The 19,960-nt window shown below is 40.0% G+C and overlaps 1 protein-coding gene and 1 long non-coding RNA gene across 2 annotated transcripts in view; one reads left to right on the forward strand and one right to left on the reverse strand.

The window, feature by feature from the left end:
* SLC9A9 (solute carrier family 9 member A9) overlaps window positions 1-19,960 on the reverse strand; it is a 332,462-nt gene that overhangs the window by 215,228 nt on the left and 97,274 nt on the right. The window lies entirely within an intron of this gene.
* LOC123024813 lies at window positions 10,218-19,349 on the forward strand. The gene is made up of 3 exons (XR_006414991.1): window positions 10,218-10,285; window positions 18,042-18,044; window positions 19,338-19,349. It is a non-coding gene; the product is annotated as an uncharacterized LOC123024813 (long non-coding RNA).

Raw genomic sequence — 19,960 nt, forward strand, 5'->3', positions numbered from 1 at the left:
TTTTTATATGCAGATTGGGAACCTTTCTAAGAGTGTAACATAAAAAATGGCAATAGGCAGTCCTACAAGTAACTGTACCCAGTCATATTTTACCCAGAGATAAAACTGGGGTGAATGAATTTGCCAGTTTCAGTTTTCTTCTTTTCATGTTTCCAGTCTAAAGTCTGATATAACTTGAGCTTTGCAGTTATTTATGCAATCATAAGCTTGGGTTATTGCAAATGTTGAGGATTATTTTTAAATTTGCATGAAAATTCATAAACATTTTTGTATCTATGTCTCAATGTATGCATTTTGTCCAATATATACTTTTTGCAAGCAAGTTATCTAATTCATTTTAAATGTTACTTTATGTATTGTAAAATACAATGTGTATTGTATGTGCATTTTTGATGGGAGAATTCTACTGAAAAACTTGGAGAACTGAATTTCAAAGGAGAAAGGTGTTTCAGTTCTAATAGTGCAAAAGTGCAAAGTTAGGTGAGTTCAGATTAACATGAGAAAGGAACATCCCTTTTCCCCATCCCTTTCACAGTTGCTGTGAAGACAGACCTCTCTACAAAGGGAACTCCGCATGTTGGGAACAGCAGTCCATTTACTGGCTTTTTGATTCCAGTCCTTTTCTTATTTGGTTCCAGCCCACCAAGAGATTATTTGTTATGTATCTTAGGCAAACTGAAAATATGGCAAGATGGTGGATTTCAGAAGGGAAACAAAAGAAAAGGGCATGAGGATTTAGCACTCCTTCCCCTCACTGCTTCTCTCCTGAAAATAATGATTTCACCCACCCTTCTTTTGCACATCTGGCAGCAAGCATATAATGGTCTTTCCAATGTTTGTTGATAAAGTAAAAGTTTGACCATGAAGAAAAGGGGTTATTCATACCAATGAACAGAAACAAACAACTCCTTTCACGTCTTTCTCTTTCTTTTGCATACACTTACACACAGGATTAAAGCCAAAAGAACAACTGACAACACATAGGAGTTCAGTTATACCAGTATGAATGAACCTTCTTTAAAAGACTACTGGACCACCCTGTATTCAGTCATCTGCATTTAATTTTGAAAGCTATTTGTAATGTAAAAAAATCTACAGGACTATTATGTTCAAAATGATTGGCATTGTCTGAGTAATATATTATTCTGATAGCCTTGCTGCCTTCATAAATGTTAGTTCCACTTCTACTGTTCTATAATAAATGGTCCCAGCTGTTGCCATGGCAATTCATTTTTTTTTTTAATGTGTCAACGTGAAAACATGAAAAGCAGCTGCTATGACAAGGATACTAAATAAACCCAGATGCAGATCGTGTTCTTGTTTCTAGTAATAATGATGCCTGGAATGCTTGATCTGGCCTATATAATGGCAGAATTGAGGACAGGGACTTTGTGATGGATAGCCAGGTTCAGACTATGAGTCAAAAAAATTAGCATCATAGAAGCTTTCCAAGGTATGGCTAATTAAATTTCTGCGCTACAGTCTGCTGGTGAAGGAACACAGCTTTATATGGAGTGGAAGAGGAATTATGAAGCTTTTGGGTAAATGTGTGCAGCAGTCAGTGTTGGCCAAATAGTCCCCACCCTGAGGGAAGCCATAGCCATTGCCAGCTCTAGCATGGCTTTCGCCATGGTGCATTCCTGAAGCCCCATAATGGTGGGTTTCTCTCTCTCTGTCTCCCAGATTACTCTTTCTTCCCCAGTTTCAAACTGTATCAACTGCTGAACTAAACTGATTAGGGAAGCCCCCCACTTACTGACAGAAAATGGTACTGCAGGTTTCAAGCTAGTTGACACATTTTAATGAAAATGAATGCATTTTAAAAACTAAATAATCCTGAGGCACACACCTCAAGGGTCCCTTTAGCATGCATGCCAAGTTTCAGGAGTCTAGCACTTAAAATCTTAGTATTATGCCACAGACAGACAGACAACAGACAGACAAAGATGTATATTTTATTACTATATATAGCATCCTTTTCAAGTTCTTCAGACAACCAATCATTTTTCATTGCTTATTTTCATGGAAAAGGCCAAGCAGAAGGTGTAGGAAAGGTTATGAAGAAAGGTTGCAACGTCTGGAGTGCTTTAAAGTCAAGCAAGTGGATCATGATAAAATATAAAATTAAGTATCCAATGAAACCGAGGCAATCCCATGAAGTGGAGTGGTAGGGGATTCAAGACAGATAAAGGGAATGCAATGCATGGTTAAACTATGGAGTTTACTACCACCAGATGTAGTGATGGCTAACAGCTCATATGGCTTTTAAAGGGGATTGGACAAATTCATGGAGGAGAAAGCTGCCAACACCTCTGAATATGTCATTGGGGAATATAGGCTGGGGGCTGCTTTTTTGCTGGTGTTCGGCTTGCAGACTTCCTACAGGTATGCAAAGATGCTGGACTACAAGTGAAATGGCGGTTCAGGGCTTCTTAATGTTCATTCATGGTCAATTACATGAAAGTGTGCTAGAAACAAGATACATTCTCACTCTAACTTTGAGATGTAGTGCCAAAATGAAACATATTACATTAATAGCTTTGCTTACCTAGGTTATTATTTTTCCTTTTTAATAACAATTTCAGGCACTTGTGGGAAGAATTCTATGGGGAACACTGTGTGCAGAGGGGAGATTTAATCTTTATTTAAAAATAAAGCTCCTATTGCTGCCAATCTTAACCATGCCTACTCAGAAATAAGTTCCATTGACTTCAATGGGATTACTCCTAGATAAACAGGTTTAGGATTATAGCCTCAGTATCTGTCACTAGTCAGTAGGGACTTTCCAGAAATTAGCTGCCTTCACTGCACAGTGTATAAAAACCGCGCCCCTATTTGAAGATATCCCTATAAGCTTGCTTGGGTATGTTCTGTCCTTCAGCCTCACATTTCTTGATTTTCTTTTGTTTTGCCTTTCTTTGGTTTCTCTTTTGGCTGATAAATAGTAGTTTTGAGTACAGGTTTGGACAATGAATGTCCAGAAAGAGAAAAAAGAAAAGAAACAACACATAGCTCATGTTTGTTTGTTGGGGAATGCCTGGGATATTGAGGGTTGGCCCCGATTTGACTTGAAGACAAAGCTCTGCACACCATGTGACTTGCCTTGTAGTCGTGATGTGCTCCTGCTGCTCTCACAAGCTTCTTGAGATGTTGTGAAATGCAGAGCACAGTTCTGCTGCTGCTGCTGCAGTCAGATTAACCTGCTAGTCCTTACAGATTTGTCTATGGCATGAGAGGGCTGCATCCTTTGCCTCAGGAAACAAATGTTCTTGGGACTCTTCAGAAGGTCATAGGTATCTGAATAGAATACCCTGGCCCAATTTTCATTACCCCCCCCCCCAAATTTCACTCTCAACATTGCCAATCGGGTGTTGCTTCAGCCACACTCACATCCTGGGAAAAGCACTGGTCAGAAAAATAAACTTTCCTGTACCATTCTAGAGTCTTTCTTTATGGATGATTTGGCCCTGATTTTACTGGTGGCACTGGCAGAAATTGTCTGATTAAATATCAGCCTCTTAGGGCTGAATGGAGTTTCAGAAGGCTGTCATGTTGATTGCCAATTGTGACTAGATGGGAGGGGAAAATGCCTTAGGACTTCAGTGAATTGTGAGGACAATAGTATTAAAAATAGCAGCTTTTCAGCAGTTTACACTGTTCCATGTTCCTTTTTCATCTATCTGTGATGGGTGAAACCTAGTGAATTTGTCACCTTTGACTTTTTCTACAGTTCTTTGTTTTTGTTTAGTTTTCAATCCCTTTCTTTTCTGAGTATGAACTTGGTGAATTTTGGTAAAGTCTCAAAAATAGACTGAAACAAAAATCATCATCTATCTGTCCAGCCAAATTCAAAAGATATAGCCATTCCCAGCCGAAAGAGGACCATGTTGAAGTTGCCTGCCATGTGGCTGTCAAAGATGCTGAGCCTGTTAGAAAGGGAGATGGCAGCCCTAATTTATTACCATGCACATGGCTGAATCTATAGGGATTCAAACACAGATTTTAATGAGCTAACCAGTTGGACTCTTGGGCCTGCATGGATGAATCTGTCATTTTTGTTTCTCCATCACTTTTTTTTAATCTCAACCTCCTTTTGTCCCAAATGTGGAGACTTTTCTTTTTTACTGAAATTGAGCTGAAACAAAATTCTCAAGTACCCCAAGGGACACCAGGGACTCTCTGTTGCTCAGTGAAACTCACACTTCTTTCTATCACATCATACATAGTTAGGTTTTTATGTACTCCAGACATGAAAGCAGTATTAATTTATTAATGAGAGACAAAACAAAGCAAAGCCAAATCAAAACTGTCTTAGCAAGCTCATCTATTAGCATGACACTAAAGAAGTGAAAATGCCTTTGTTCCACCTTAATTCTGATTCTGACTAGCTCAGAAAAGTGCAGAGAATATAATGATTATTGTTGCTTGCTATTGCATTGCATTTATATCCCATCTTTTTTCCTCCAGTGAGGAACCCAGAACAACTGACATAGCTTTCCTCCACTCCATTTTATGCTCTCAACAAAAATCCTGTGAGGTGGGTTAGGCTGAGAGTGAGTGACTGACCCAAAGTCACCACATGAATTTGCAAAATGGAATGCTATGTATCTGTACACATAGATTCTTGAAGATTATCTAAACACATAGACAGAGAGAGATAAACATGGATTAGAGGAGTAGAAATATGCAGCAGTAGAGTCTTAGTTAAACCAATCTGTGTTGCTGAAAGAATTACTTCAACTTTCCAAATCCTTTTATTTTCCTGAGCCTGAAGCAGAGAGCAAGGACCTGCACTGGGTATTTACTTGGTTGATTTTTCACTTCTGACTGTGCTTGTGTGTGATCAGTAGAACAATGCAGAAGTTAAGCTCTGTCTGACTTCCTTTGAGTGAGTATGAACAGGGTTGATGAGAGATACAAAATGAAAATGCAGCACGTGTAATAAATGGATCTGTTTCATTAAAGTGATGCAAAATTGAGTTTTCTTAGAGAAAATATTAATTCTAACTGTGTGCTAGAGAAGGGACTTGAATGATTTTGGGTTTGATTGCTAGTTTTATCACAAGTTCTGTAACAGACCTTTGCAAATAGCATTATGCATAACAATACATTGCACCAAAAAAAAAAATCATCACACTATACCACAAAAACTGTGGTATACAGTGGAACCATTCGCACTGGACCACTGGTGATGGTCTGGGTCCATACAGCTCAGTGGCATCTCAGGGACCCCCAAACAATGTTAGGGAGGGGATAGCATCACCAAAACAAGAGTACTGACTTGTTGATATTTGAGTCTGAGTCCTTCTAGTCCTATTGCACTACTCTGTCCACTGTGCCACACTAGCACTGCACCCTGCCATTCAGTTCAAAGAACTGTCAAGCTGGCTTGCGACTGTAACAGGAACATGAGCTGCCGCACACCTAGTCAGTGGCCCAGAGGATGGTCTGAAGGCACACAGGGCATCTACCATGTTGAAGCTAAGCTGGTCTGAGGTTGGTCTGAGCTTGGAGGGAGACCACCTGAAAATTGCATGTAGCTCCCTTGGGTTCCACAGTGGAAGAGAGGTTGGACATAAATATAATTCATAAATATTTAGCTTAGTATGATCTATGCTATATGGAGCTGCTCTCAAGGGAGCAAGATGAGCGGCCTTCCTCACAGGGCTGAACTTCTGCAAACAAAATGCTTTGAATACCTGAACTGGGCTGTATTAACTCATACAATCAAGCATTTAAGTCTAACTCTGGACCAGGTAGGCTACCTTCACCCCCACCCGCTCTTGCCTACTGGGATTGGCATTATGACAGTGCCTCGCATAAACAACTCAAGATGACAAAATGTGTTTCTTTTCCAGTGTGTGTGTGTCTCCAGCTCAGTTCCAATTAAAATGTCATGAGAGCACAGTTATCAGCATTTTGAAAAGAGAGGAAGCATATTTATGGAATTCAAGCACTTCCACAACACAGTTTCTAAGTTCACAGACAAGTGCACTATCACTTAGACTAATTCTGAATATTGTGCTTCAGACAGACTTGGCACCGGTGGCAGAACAAAGAATCTAAACCAAAACTACACATGTACCTGTGGTACAGTGTGCTCAGTCTCTTCAATCAAGGAAACTACCAAACCTTTATGAATATCTGCTTCCAAGAAGAGGTATTTGCTAAAGGGTTCACTGGAGAGGACTAATTAAAATGGATTTCAGAACACTTCAAGGTTCTGTGGACCTATGTGCAACCCACACTTTTTTCAGCTGCCGCATTCACTGGAGAAAGGTTATTTAGCGAAGAGAAACAAAATCTGGAGATGCTTAAAAACAGGAGAGGAAATGAGGAGGGAGGGTTGAATCTCTTTCCAAACAAGCCGAGCCAAAGCAGTACACACTCCAGTTCTGAAGTGCTCCCAATAGAAATCTTTAAAATGGGGAAGCTTGGATGTCAACATGGTCACTGGTGCTGAAACTCAGCTAAATAACTGACTTTTGTAGGTGATTTGCAAGCCTCACAGCATTCCTAATTTTGAGCTTGCAATTTCATATTTCCCAATGTTCTCTGTTTGTGGATAAATGGATAGAAATACCTGTGCACTAGTATGACTTGATAGGACATGACAACTCTAGACATTCCCAGCTGATTTGAGCTAAGTTACATTTTCGTATGTCCCTAAGGGCAAACTCAATGACAGAACTCTCTGAAATCCATTCTACTTTAACAGGCAAACAAGTCCACAACATAGGGCTACATTTACACTGTATTTAGATTTCTAATGCATCTATCAGGAAGGCTCAATATTGTGTAAAGACAGATTAGAAATAAATATAAGATATCCAGCAATAAGCCAACTGAAATAGCTGAAGTGTAAGAAATGACACAACCTTCAACTGGACTGAATATTGGCGCCCAAAGCAAGTGTAAATGAAATTGTCTTACAGGGTTTCTGAGAAAACATAAAATGTGCTAATGAAATACACCGACAGAAATGAAATACATTTAGCCGAGGTATCATAGACATGAATGTTGTCATTTGAGTTTGACCAATGAATAGATAAATCTAAAAACACTATATGTGAAATTATTTCTCTATCTCCAGAAGAGTACACAACTCAACCAATTTTCTCTGTGGACCAGCTACTTTTATTCTTTAATTAACTGAAGAGACTCATAGCACATTGACACTATAAAAGATTGGTGTGGAATTTTAACAATGTTCTTCATATGGATTGTATTTTGTCTCACACACACTCGCAAACCACAAACACCCTGGATCACTGCAGATCCAAACAGAAGAAAAGCCATGCCAGATAAGGCAAAAGACTTTTTAGTCTAGCATCTTGTTTACCACAATCAGATATCTATGGGAATGCACAAGCAAGCACTTGGTATTAATCTGCAGGTGTACTAATGGAGGTGACTAGCCATTGCTTACATTATCCTCCAGGAATTTGCTTAATCTTTTCAAAACCATTTGCACTGATGGCCAACACAATTATCTTAAGGAAGCAAATCCCATAGCTTAACTATGTGCCATGTGAAGAAGTTGTTGTTGTTTTTAGTCGCGAAGTCATGTCCGACCCATCGCAACCCCATGGACAACACTCCTCCAGGCCTTCCTGTCCTCCACCATCTCCCGGAGTCCACCTAAGCTCACACCAACTGCCTCAGTGACTTCATCTAGCCACCTCATCCTCTGTCGTCCCCTTCTTCTTTTGCCATCCATTGTTCCCAGCATTAGACTCTTCTCCAGGGAGTCCTTCCTTCTCCTAGGTGGCCAAAGTATTTGAGTTTCATCTTCAGTATCTGGCCTTCTAAAGAGCAGTCAGGGTTGATCTCCTCTAGGACTGACCAGATTGACCAGGGACTCACAAGAGTCTCCTCCAGTAACACAATTCAAAGGCCTCAATCCTTTTGCGCTCAGCCTTCCTTATGGTCCAGCTTTCACAACCATACATTGCAACGGGGAAAACCATAGCCTTGACTATACGCACTTTTGTTGGCAGGGTGATGTCTCTGCTTTTTAGTGTGCTGTCTAGATTTCCCCAGGAGCAAGCGTCTTTTAATTTCTTGGCTGCAGTCCCTGTCTGCGGTGATCTTGGAGCCCAGGAAAATAAAATCTGTCACTACCTCCATTTCTCCCTCATCTATTTGCCAGGAAGTGAGAGGACCGGATGCCATGATCTTAGTTTTCTTAATGTTGAGTTTCAAGCCAACTTTTGCAATCTCCTCCTTCACCCCCATCAAGAGGCTCTTTACTTCCTCTTCACTTTCTGTCCTTAGAGTGGTATCATCTGCATATCTGAGGTTATTGATATTTCTCCCAGAAATCTTAATTCTAACTGGTGATTCATCCAGCCCCAACTTTCTCATGATGTGCTCTGCATATAAGTTAAATAGGCAGGGCGACAGTATACAGTGTTGCCAAACTCCTTTCTCAATTTTGAACCAATCAGTGGTTCTATGTCCAGTTCTCACTGCTGCTTCTTGACCTGCATATAGGTTTCTCAAGAGACAAATAAGATGGTCTGGTACTCCCATCTCTTGAAGAACTTGCCACAATTTGTTGTGATCCACACAATCAAAGGCTTTAGCATAGTCAGTGAAGCAGAAGTAGTACTTGTTCTTATTTGTCTTGAAGGAGAGATGCAGTCCACCCCTCATCCTACCTTGGAGAGTCTTTGGCTTATTTTTCAGTATTCTCAGGTAGTGTCCTTGCTTATATCTGTGTTTTTAAAGAGAAAATGCATGGTGTAACAGTTAACACCAAGGAAGATAGTGACCACCAGCTAGCAGCAGTCTTAGAGTTAAGGCCAGTTATAGATTTAGATAAATGGTTAGGACAGAATTTAGAATTTCATCAAGAAATAAGATTAAAATGGCAAAAAGTTAGTGTGATGGAATTAAATGTTTTTCAGAATTCAATCTCAGGGAAATCATTATATGATATCATCTCAAGCCTTACTGTAGGATAGACTTTGCCCTACAGGCTTACCAGGACTCATGTGAAAATTTGAGACCTTACAAATTACTAATCACAGCCAGGAAATTACATTTCCAGAACAAATTTTGGTCTGAACTTGTGCTGGCAGTGACAGGAACACATTCTGTCCATTTTTGGCATTTAGTTTCTGGTAGGCTCAGAGAAATAAAAATATTTTTTTTGATTCTCTAATATCAGCCACAGCATGGGACATTTTAAAAACTTATTTAAAAGTGATGAATTTGGAAAAAATGGACAATATTTGGCTTTAGACATTAACTGTCTCCTGTCATGGTCACTGGTCTCAGCCTGTGAATTTAAATTGCTTAAACACACATTGAAAAATGCCAAGGCACCAGGGGACTATTTTTTGCCACCTGAACTGTTTAAGCCTAATATAGGTTGATGGGCTTCTCTTTTGGCAGCCTTCTTTACACATATAAATAACACACTTTGTGTCCCAAAAGGCTGACATCTCAGTACAATAGTCCCAATATTTAGGAAAGGAAACAGAAAGGACCCTAAGAACTATAATGCAATCAGTCTGGTTGATATTCTAGCCAAAATATATATTAAGTATCTCTTGAAAAAAGAGGACTGGGCAGAAACAACACACCTTGCTAGGTGCAGAACCGGTAATATTTAAGAAAGGTAGATCTACCATAGACAATTTGCTTCAGCCTACACCATCTAATAAACACCATCTAAAAATGCATACAAAAATGAATAACTTTTTATATGGGATTTTAATGATTGTAAGTTCATGCGATGGGGTGGCATATAAGTTGTCTAAATAAATAAATAAATAAATAAAATAAACTTTTTGCAGCTTCTTTGACCTTAGTGCAGCTTTTGACTCCATAAATAGGAAAAAATGTCAAATTCAAACATAGATCAGAGACTCCTGTACTCAATTTATGTCTTATATTAAAAACCTACTTGAGGGTCTGGACAGGTTTTAATTATGTTCTTTCAGAGCCAATTCCAACCTATAAAGGCATCTGCCAGGAATGTATATTAACATTTACTTTTTAATTTAATTTTATATAAATGATATAGTTGGTTTTTTGAATATCAGATCTCCATTTTTGATTATATGTCCAAAATTTTAAATGGATCTGCTCTACACAGATGATACAGATTTATTCGCAATAACTCAACTTTGTTTAAGAAGGTTACTAAGACAATTTGGTTTTTATTGTGCAGAAAATGATTTGGTCATTAACATACTAAATTCAGAGTCATGGTTTTTGGCAAAAAAAAAAAAAGGTGAATAAATGGTTTGTAAATGCAAAAGAGCTAGAGCAAGTAAATTCTTATTGCTACCTTGGCATAACTTTCTGAGCCACAGGATCTTGGACACTACAAAAAAAGAAAAGTGAGTTAAAAGCAGCTGCTGGTTTACAATCTTTAAACAGATTGCTGAATTTCACTTTTCCTGGAACATCATGCCCAATTCTAAACACATTCAAGGCAAGGGTGGTACCAATGTTAATTTTTGGTGCAGAAATCCGGGGCTTTGCTGATTTGACCAAAATTGCAAGAATCGAAAACTGTTTCCTATGTGTGATCTTCGGAGTTTCAAAAGCTACTCCAACTATATAATTAGAGCAGAACTGGGCATAGAAATGATTTCTGGTTCAATATATGTCAGAATGGTACATTACTGGTGCAGAGCCAATCAGATGTTGGATGTTGTTCTGGATCCAAAAATTTACAAAATTACTTCCAAATTTTTGATTCTCCATACAGGCACTAAATCCAAGGGGAAAGGACACCAGGGAATTTTAAACATAGAATTTTGGATATAGGAGCTTAATTTGATATAACTGCCATCACATCCTCTGGAAGAGGTAAATGGCTAGCAAGAATGAAACATCAACATCGCTATGAAAGATACTTCGCATAACCTATGACAATAGAACAAAAGAGAGTTTTTCCCAGACTACATTTTGAACAGATGGAATGAACAATGATGAAACTGGGGAGATTTCATGGTATTTCAGTTCAAAATAGACTGCGTAACTGTGGATCCCCAGATGTGGAAGATTTGATACATTATATGCTATATTGCCATATATATATTGACATTAGAAAATGTTGTTATTTAGACACCTTCCTAAAGAAAATAAAGTACTGGGAAGAGACAGATTTGTCCCTTGAAACAGAAAATTCAACTTTTCAACATTTTACAAAAAATGTTGCTCCGGAAAAGGTGCCAGATGCAGGGAGAAGTTTGTGGAATATAACACCACAATTCTTCATGGTAGGTGCAGCCCTACCAATACTATCATGAATCTATCTGCCTCTTAGTAATATCAACCTATTTTAAGTGATTTTCATACCACCCACACAATGTATACGTTAATTTTAATCATTTTATGTATTATAGTAGTTTTTAAAATACTGATTGTATATGCTTGTTTTAATTCTGCTATGGTCTATGAACTTGTGCAATAAGTATTATCTCTCTGCTCCCACCAAATGGTGGCAAAGGACCACAAACAACATGAATCTGGAATTAAACTGGGGCAGAATAGATGGGGAGGGGTGTAGAGTTGGATCATCCATACTTGGATGGTGGAACTGTCAATTCTGATATCACCAAGATTGTCAGATTTTTAAAGTCAAGCTCATTCCATCCCATTTCCTGATACTTTTATGATTAAAAATATTTTTAAAACTCTGTAAGGATAATTCTTACATGGCTTTTCAGTTAACTTGGCCTGATCTACAGAGTAATCTTTCTTTTACCATTTGAAACGAAGAAAAAACATAGGTTTGGTCTGGTTTGGTTTAAAGAAAGCTTATGATAAAACCAGCTTTTCTTTTCCATGGAACTTTTCTTATATCTGCTATTAATACATGCTAGGGTTGGGAGCAGAGATTGTACACATTGCTCTGAGACAAGTTCATTCCCATGTAAAACAGGGATTTGGTCCTCCAGACAATCTGGTCCACAGTTCCCATTAGCCCTAACCAGCATTACTGATGAGGAGGGATCAAACCCCTGATCTCAGACATGGATGGACAACCTTTTCTTCTAAGACAGGAAATTCCACATTTTCCCTAGACAGTTTCACTCCAATGAAGAAATGTTCACATATTCAGGAAGAATGGTCCTCTTTCATCTTTCTGACACCCTGTTAAATATTTAAAAACATTTCAATATGCCCCCCTCCCATTTTCTTTTCTAGTCAGGCATACCAAGGTGGTACATTCCTTACATGAAGAGGACGTGGCTTTCTATAGACTAAGCATGCCTAATTCCCTATTCTTTCCTCAGAGGCTTGCCTGCTTAATGTACATGAAGCTCTTCTCCAAAACCTTTTCAGTTTGTTGACATGCAGCTTGAAATGTTATGTTCAAGACTAAGCAAGAATACTGCAAAAGCCTTCTGAGAGCTGAGTAGTTCTAAGAGTTGGAGGTGACATTTTGGGCCAGTAAAGCTGAAGGTGTGTGCAAATTTACTGCTGTAATAGTGTAGTGCTGCAGGCTCTGGATGGTACCATTACAGAGTTTCTCCATAGGGTGCTGCTACTGTAGGGATCCTTGCATGTGCTTATGGCAGTCCCCACAGCTCTGGACCCAAGAAGCATCCAGTACATTGCTGCTACTGTTTCGCAAGGTCAGCAATACCTATGGGCAGATGCTGTCTTGGCTCATCCACCTCTCATGATAGAACCATCTGTTAGAGAGGAGCGGCGAAGGGCACCTTTCTTCCAGCTTAGCCATGTCATGGCTGTGTTAGACTTTCCTCTGGGTAGTGTTTCTGCTTGTATTCCCATTCTAGTCATCTATATATAGTATAGACAGTTTCTTGTTACTCTTAGGGAATATTTTTGCTCCAAGAAAAATGTTTGCAGTTACTGCGAAGAGGAAAAGATGGTCCTAAGCTCCTGACATGAACATGGAAAACCCAATACTGTTGCAATTTTATAAGCAAAACAAACAACCATTAAGTAAGCCATGTGATCCTGGAACAGGAATGCAAGAAAAATGTACTTGGCTCACATTTTAATGCAAGCCAGTCTAGTCTGCACTGTTTGAACCAAAACATGACCCAGAGCAGACGCTGCATTTTTCCAAATTTCACAATGCAGTTTTGATCAATAACCACTTACACAAATGCACATATTGGTGAAAAGAGTGTTCAGACATGTACATTAATGAAAACTTTAAAATGCATTATAGAAAGCAAATTGCTTCTAAGAAGAGTGTAGGTTAGGATATACATATTAGGAGTAATGCGCAGAAGAATGTGTATGAATTTTCATGCAGACTTAAGAAAAATCACAAACTGATGCAGACAGGGGCTGGAATAGACTTAAAATGGGTGAAGAGGAAAACTGAGCAAAACCAAAAGGGCAAAATTCACCCATTTCCTCCTTTGAGTCTCCACATAGTGACTTGGAATTGAAGGAATTGTTGTTGGCAAGCTGTACACCAAGAGGCACAGCTTAGGTCTCTTTTTTGGCCACTCTGACTTGATAGGGTCAATGACTTCGATCCAACTAGATGTGTATCATACAGTTGCATGTAACTTTCCTGTTACAATAAAAACAAAATAAGGCTTCAGAAGCTATGAATCCAGAAGCTAGGAATTAAGGAAAGGGAATGGAGTGGTTCTGGTGCTGGTGCTGAGGAACTGCTATTGTCACTACCATTTCTCCATTCAAACTCACAGACTGCCAAGGCAACTTGTCTCTAAATGAATGCATGAATAATGAAGGAATGAATGAAGGAATGAATGGGGAAAAGACACACACGACCCAATGTCTTCCTTGCTGGTCATACCAAATGAAAGCCACTGCATCCTAACTTTTGTTCGCAGCGCTTAGGTTTGACATTTGACAGCATACAATATGTTTTTAACCAGTCCAAGAATGTGTGTTGTTTATTTTTATATTGTTTTTGTATTCAATATTATGTTTTATATATATTATCTTTAAGGTTTAAATCTTTTGTAAACTGTTCAGAGCACTTTGCTCATTGAACTATATAGAAATTTATTGAATGTTTGCATGACTGATTTGGGTCTTCAGTTCTATGTAAAAGGACTGTTATACTACCAGTGGACATAAATCAGGCATGTCTGTTAAAAGTTGTCTTCTCAAGTCTCTTAAGGCAAAATTAATGATCACATTTCTGTCTACAGCTAAGTTGGTCCATTTTTTATCACTCCATCCATCAGATGTAGAAGCCTTCAGAACAGAAAACTTCAAATGAATCAAAGGGTTTGTGTGTTTGTGTGTTTATGTATTTATTTAGTGCCCAATAATAGAGGCTTTTTAAAAGAGCTTTCCATCTAAGAGCTTTCCACAAGCTTTCAGCAAGCTGGATAGAACTCATTGGTTTCTTCCTAGCAGCTATTCACTTCACTGAAAAAATTCAGGATGGGTTAGCAGAGAAGCTCTCCCAAGATGCTGTGCTCCAGATGTGTTGGACTTCAACTCCCAGCATGAGTTGGAACTTCAGCTCCCAGGGATATGCTAGGAATTGCAGTCCAACACATCCAGCAGGCACCAGGTTAGGAAATGCTGGGTTAACATTTCTGAAGATGTCTCATGGTTACTTTGGTGAACTATAGAATAATCTACCTAGCTGGCATTGTGTGTTTCCAGAGATATCTTTTAGAAGAAAAATCAATGTACAAAATCAAGCATAATGACTGACAGAAATAACAAGGTACAAAAATCACATTCCAGTGGGAGAGGTCCATGATAATCTGAGGCACAGTCCATTTTATTCTGCAGATTTGGCTCCTAGTGAATTTGCAAGCCATTTAGCTACGCTTCAGAACAAGTTAAAGTTCCCTGCCGAAACTATATTCCTCTGGAAAAGCTAGCAGCAATCACCACCAACAAAACTGTCAGATGAGTTCTCATTTTGGAATACTTATTACTGGTCCTTGATGGGCAAGAAGCAGAAAGAATACATTCTGATTTCTAGTCTCAGCTGGAGGTTTGCTGTTAGCTGCTATATAAAGATAGATCTTTGCCATTTAAATGAGCACATTTTATATAAAGGTTATTGAGGGAGTCAGTGAAGAATTCTACAAGGTCCTTTGACATGGCAACTTTTCTTATTTTATCAGTAGCTGAATCTGGAAAGTGAGCTTACATCTTTGTAAAACTGGCTTATTTCATAGAACTGGGAATCAAAGCTTGAAAAACAGAACTATATACTTAAGGGGAACATCTGTCCGGAATGCTGCACCCCTGATACTGCAGCCACTGAAGTATTTCAAAGGGATGGCAGAATTAGCAACTGGCAAGAGATAAGAAAAACTTGACGTGTATTTCACGTTTTCCTAGAACTTGGCAGAAAAGTTCCTATAGATTCCATTGTGCCTGGTTTGCACCCTTAATTAACTGCCATACTTCAGTATTCACTGAAGCACATTCCCTGGCAGTACACAGCATGTCTGTCTGTATTTGTTTGTTAAGACTCATGACTAAGTGCATTTCTTGTAGCTGATAGGGAATGATGTAGACAGTCATAGGTTATAAAAAGTAAAAGGAAATTTGAATGATCAAGCATTTCTTTGAGTAAGTGTGATTGCTGCACCCTTTATCCGACTGGGACAGACCAGAATTCAGTGACAGAACACACGTTTCCACAGATGTGGCCCCTGGTGAAGTTCCAGACCTGTTAGCCTTATGTCCATTGTAGGAAAAACAATGAAAAGGCTCATAATAGAGAGAGATCTAGCAATGCTAGAAAGGGAAGGGAGGCTGACAGCCACACAACACGGCTTCTGCAAAAACAGGTCCTGCCAGACAAACCTTGTGGAATTCTATGACAAGGTTTCGAGATGGCTAGATGGAGGGGATGCAGTGGATGTGGTTTACCTGGATTTCAGCAAGGCCTTTGACAAAGTGCCCCATGATATCCTGGTGGACAAACTGAGGAGTTTTGGGATACACCAAAGCACTGTCCGGTGGATTAGGGCATGGTTGACTGACCGAAAGCAGAGGGTAACCATTACTGGAGAATCATCAGGATGGCAGCCAGTGACAAGCAGGGTCCCCCAGGGCTCTGTCCTGGGGCCTATCCTTTTTAATCCTTTCATAAATGACATGGAAGAAGGGGTGAACAGTCTGCTGATCAAATTTGCAGATGATACTAAAACTGGAGCAGTGGCCACAACTGAGGAGCAGGTACTCCAAATTCCAAAGGATCTGGACAGACTATGGAAGTGGGCAGGAGACAACAGGATGGCGTTCAATGTGGATAAGTGCAAGGTCTTGCACTTGGGGCATAGGAATAGGTGTCATAAGTACAGGTTAGGTGACAAGTGGCTGGAGACCAGCACTTGTGAAAGGGACCTTGGGGTGCTGGTTGACTGTAGGCTAAATATGAGTCAGCAGTGTGATGCGGTGGTCAAGAGGATGAATGCCACCCTTGGTTGCATAGCCAGAAATGTGGCTTCTAGATCGAGAGAGGTATTACTACCACTCTATACGACTCTGGTGCGCCCACAACTGGAGTATTGTGTTCAGTTTTGGGCCACTCATTACAGTAAGGATATAGCCAGGTTAGAGTCAATGCAGCGTAGGGCCACAAGGTTGGTGGCCGGGGATGGGGTATGAGGCAAGACTGAGGGAACTGGGTCTCTTCAGCCTCTGGTGACATACAGGTATGTGAGGGGATGTCACATGGAGATGGGCAGAGATCTGTTCTCCCCTGCAGAGGAAGGCAGGATGTGCTCCAACGGAGCAAAGCTCAGGGATCCAAGGTTCCATTCAGATGCCAGAAAGCACTTCCTGACAGTTAGGACCCCGAGGGTGTGGAATGGGCTTCCACGAGAGGACGTTGAGGCCCTCACCCATTGGTGAGGGTGTTCAAGGATAGGCTGGACATGCACATGGTGGGCATGTCATGAGTGCAGCCGGCTGGAGCCGGGGGTCAATCTAGATGGCCCGGGTGGCCCCTTCTGACTTGCTCTGTTTCTATGTTTCTATGTTTCCCAGCATCCTCAGACAGAAGGATTGGGGAGCCGTGGATGGGCAACACATAACTCTGACTGAGACTTGGGGAGAGTAATCCTATGGTCCCTAAAAGCCTTCTAAAGAGCTATAAGATACTTTAGATTCCCAGATGTGAAGCTCAGATGGAGGTTCAACTTCCAGAGCAGGGACCTGCACTCCTACACCCTTCCATTCTTTCAGCTAGCATGGAAAGGGCTGTGCAGGTTGCCTCTTTTCGATCAGGAAAGCAACCTCAGAGATAATGAAAGGTGAATTTGAGACAATGGGGAAAAGAACAGGAGCATGATACAAGCGATCAGCCTCTGTCCCTTCTGCTCCTCAGCTAGGTGGATGAAATTGGCCATTTAGCTGAAATGAAGAATGGGAAGTGAGAAGAGGTGGAGATTGCCTCTACCGAGTCTCCTGTTCTACACTAGATGCTTGGAAGCCTCTGAGTTCAGAGCTTGCCAAAGTTGATGATCCTGATTTTGTTGCAGAATTAAGATGGGAGATCTTTGCTGCTGTTAAGTGCCATCAAGTTGTCTCTGATTGATGGTGGCCCTCTAAATGTATGGCCTTCAAAATGCCCTGGCCTTCATAGTCATGCTAAGCTTTCGTAAATTCAAGGCTGTGGAACTGATTTATCTCAGATGTCTTTTTCATTTTCCTCTGCCTTCAACTCTCCATAGCATTATTGTCATCTCCAGTGATTCTTGCATTCTTATGGTGTGTCAAAGTGCTACAGGTCCAGTTTTATCAGTTTTGCTTTCAGGAAAAGTTTTGGCTTGATTTGATCTAGGACCCATTTGTTCGTCTTTCTTTTAATCCAAATATTCATAAAGCTCTCCTCCAGCACCATGTTTCAAATGCATCAGGGTTTTTTGCCTGTCAGTTTCTTTGCCCAGGTTTAACACTCATACATAGTGACTGGGAATACAGTAGTGTGAATAATCTTGGCCTTAGTCTCCAGTGCAACTTCTTTACACTTGATGTTCTTTTCTAGTTACTTCACTGCTGCCCTTACAAACCTCAGTCTTTTTCTAATTCCTTGGCTGCAGTCAATTTGAATTGATGACTGAGCCAAGGTGTAGATAGTCTTTCACAATTTCAATTTGTTCATTGTTGAAAATAAAGTTCTGTGATTCTGTTTTCATGATTTATGTTAACCTTCAGCTGCAGTCCTGCTTTTGCACTTTCTTTTTTCACTTTCAACAGATGCTATTTCAATTCATTGCTCTTTCTGCCAAGAACATAATATAATCTGTATATCTTAAATGTTTGTGAGCTGAGGTACCACTGTATATCAAACACCTCAGTTCACAACCAAATCCGGTCACAAACAAAAAATTCATTAAAAAAGTGACTCAGGTCACAAACTCCGCATTGGGTGGCGACTGTGATTGCGGCCATCTCCCCCCACCCCCCCGCCAGCATGATTGTGCCCATTGCCCCTGAGTATGCCCGCAATCACACCCATCTCTCCCCCCACACAGTGCGCCGGGATGACGGGCGCATGCAGAGATGACAGGTGTAATCACGGTCGTGCTGTGGTGGGGGGAGATGGCCACACTCATGTTCAGGATGGGGAGGGGGGGATGGATGCAATCTTTGTTGTTCTTTGTCACTTTGCTTCACATTTTTCTGATTTAAAAAAAATATTACAGAATGGATTAGCTTTATTTACATTGAACCTTATGCGGAAATTTAACTTGGCTCATGACCAATTTGGGTCACGACCAGAGTTCTGGACTGGAGTAAGTTCATGAGCCAAGGTACCACTGTATCTTCCACCAACTTTCACTCCTTTCTCTAATCCCAATTCTGTTTTCCTTGTGAAATATTCTGTGTACAAACTGAACAAATAGGGAGATAAAATATACCCTTGTCTGATGGCTTTGCCTATAGGAAACCATGGCATTTTTCATGTTCGGCCCTAACAGTAGCTTCTTGTCCAAGATGCAGCTATCATATCGGGATGACCCAGTGCAAAAGGATACCCATTTCTTTTAGAACCATCCATAGTTTCTCATGGTCTACATAGTCAAAGTCTTTGCTGAAGTCAATAAAGTATAGACTGATCTTCTGAAATTCTTTGGAGTGCTCCAGTAACTAGCATATATTTGTAACATGACCTTGAATGCCTTTTCCTTTTTGGATTCCAGTCTGGACATCAGGCATTTCTTGTTCCATGTAGGATTAAATTCTTTGTTTCAACACCCTGAATGTCACTTCCTTGCAGCAGAAATTAGCCTAATGAAGCCATGGTGACTGCATGCTTTTGCATCTTTGAACATTTCCAGTCTGTGGGCCATTTTTTTCTTTTTCCATATTTGTAAGCATACTCTTATTAGGATTTGGACCAATTAAGTCTCTGCAGCTTAGAATAGTTTTATAGCCACTGTATCTACTCTGGCCTCTTTGCTACTGCCAAGCCCTTTCAGAGGCGCTTGCACTTCACTTTCTAATATTGCAGGTTCTTCCTCATAGAATTCCTCTTTGAAGGAGGCTATCCTTTTCCTATCTCTTCTGTATAGTTCTTAAGCATATTGTTACTACATCCTCTTTATTTTTTCCTTGTCAGACAGTATGCTTCTCCATTGTACTTTAGTATTTGAATTTCCCTTTGCTTTCTAGGATCTTCTGGAAAAGGTCTCTTGTTTTTCCTTGTTTTTGTTGGCTTCTATTACTTTGAAGTAGCCATTGTAACTGTTCTTTTTATCTCTATGTGGTAGTTACTGAAAAGTTACATTCAGGATTCTGTTTCTATTTCAGTCACCTTCCGCTTTTGCTGCTTGCTTGTGAGTGCTTCTTCTGCCACTCATTTAGTCTTTTTCTTTGTTTTTGCTCCAGGAATCGTCATCAGGAATTAATACATTTGATCCAAACCAGCAAACTACATCAAGTCATTTTCCTTTATTGCCTTTCTGTAATTTCTGTTCACAACCCCTAGGAGGCATTGTGATATAGCAGAATAACACAATCAACACTTGGATCTGTGTTTTGTTTAGTG

This window comes from Varanus komodoensis, unplaced genomic scaffold (genome assembly GCF_004798865.1).
Source record: "Varanus komodoensis strain SLA01 unplaced genomic scaffold, ASM479886v1 scaffold25, whole genome shotgun sequence".
Lineage (NCBI taxonomy): Eukaryota > Metazoa > Chordata > Lepidosauria > Squamata > Varanidae > Varanus > Varanus komodoensis.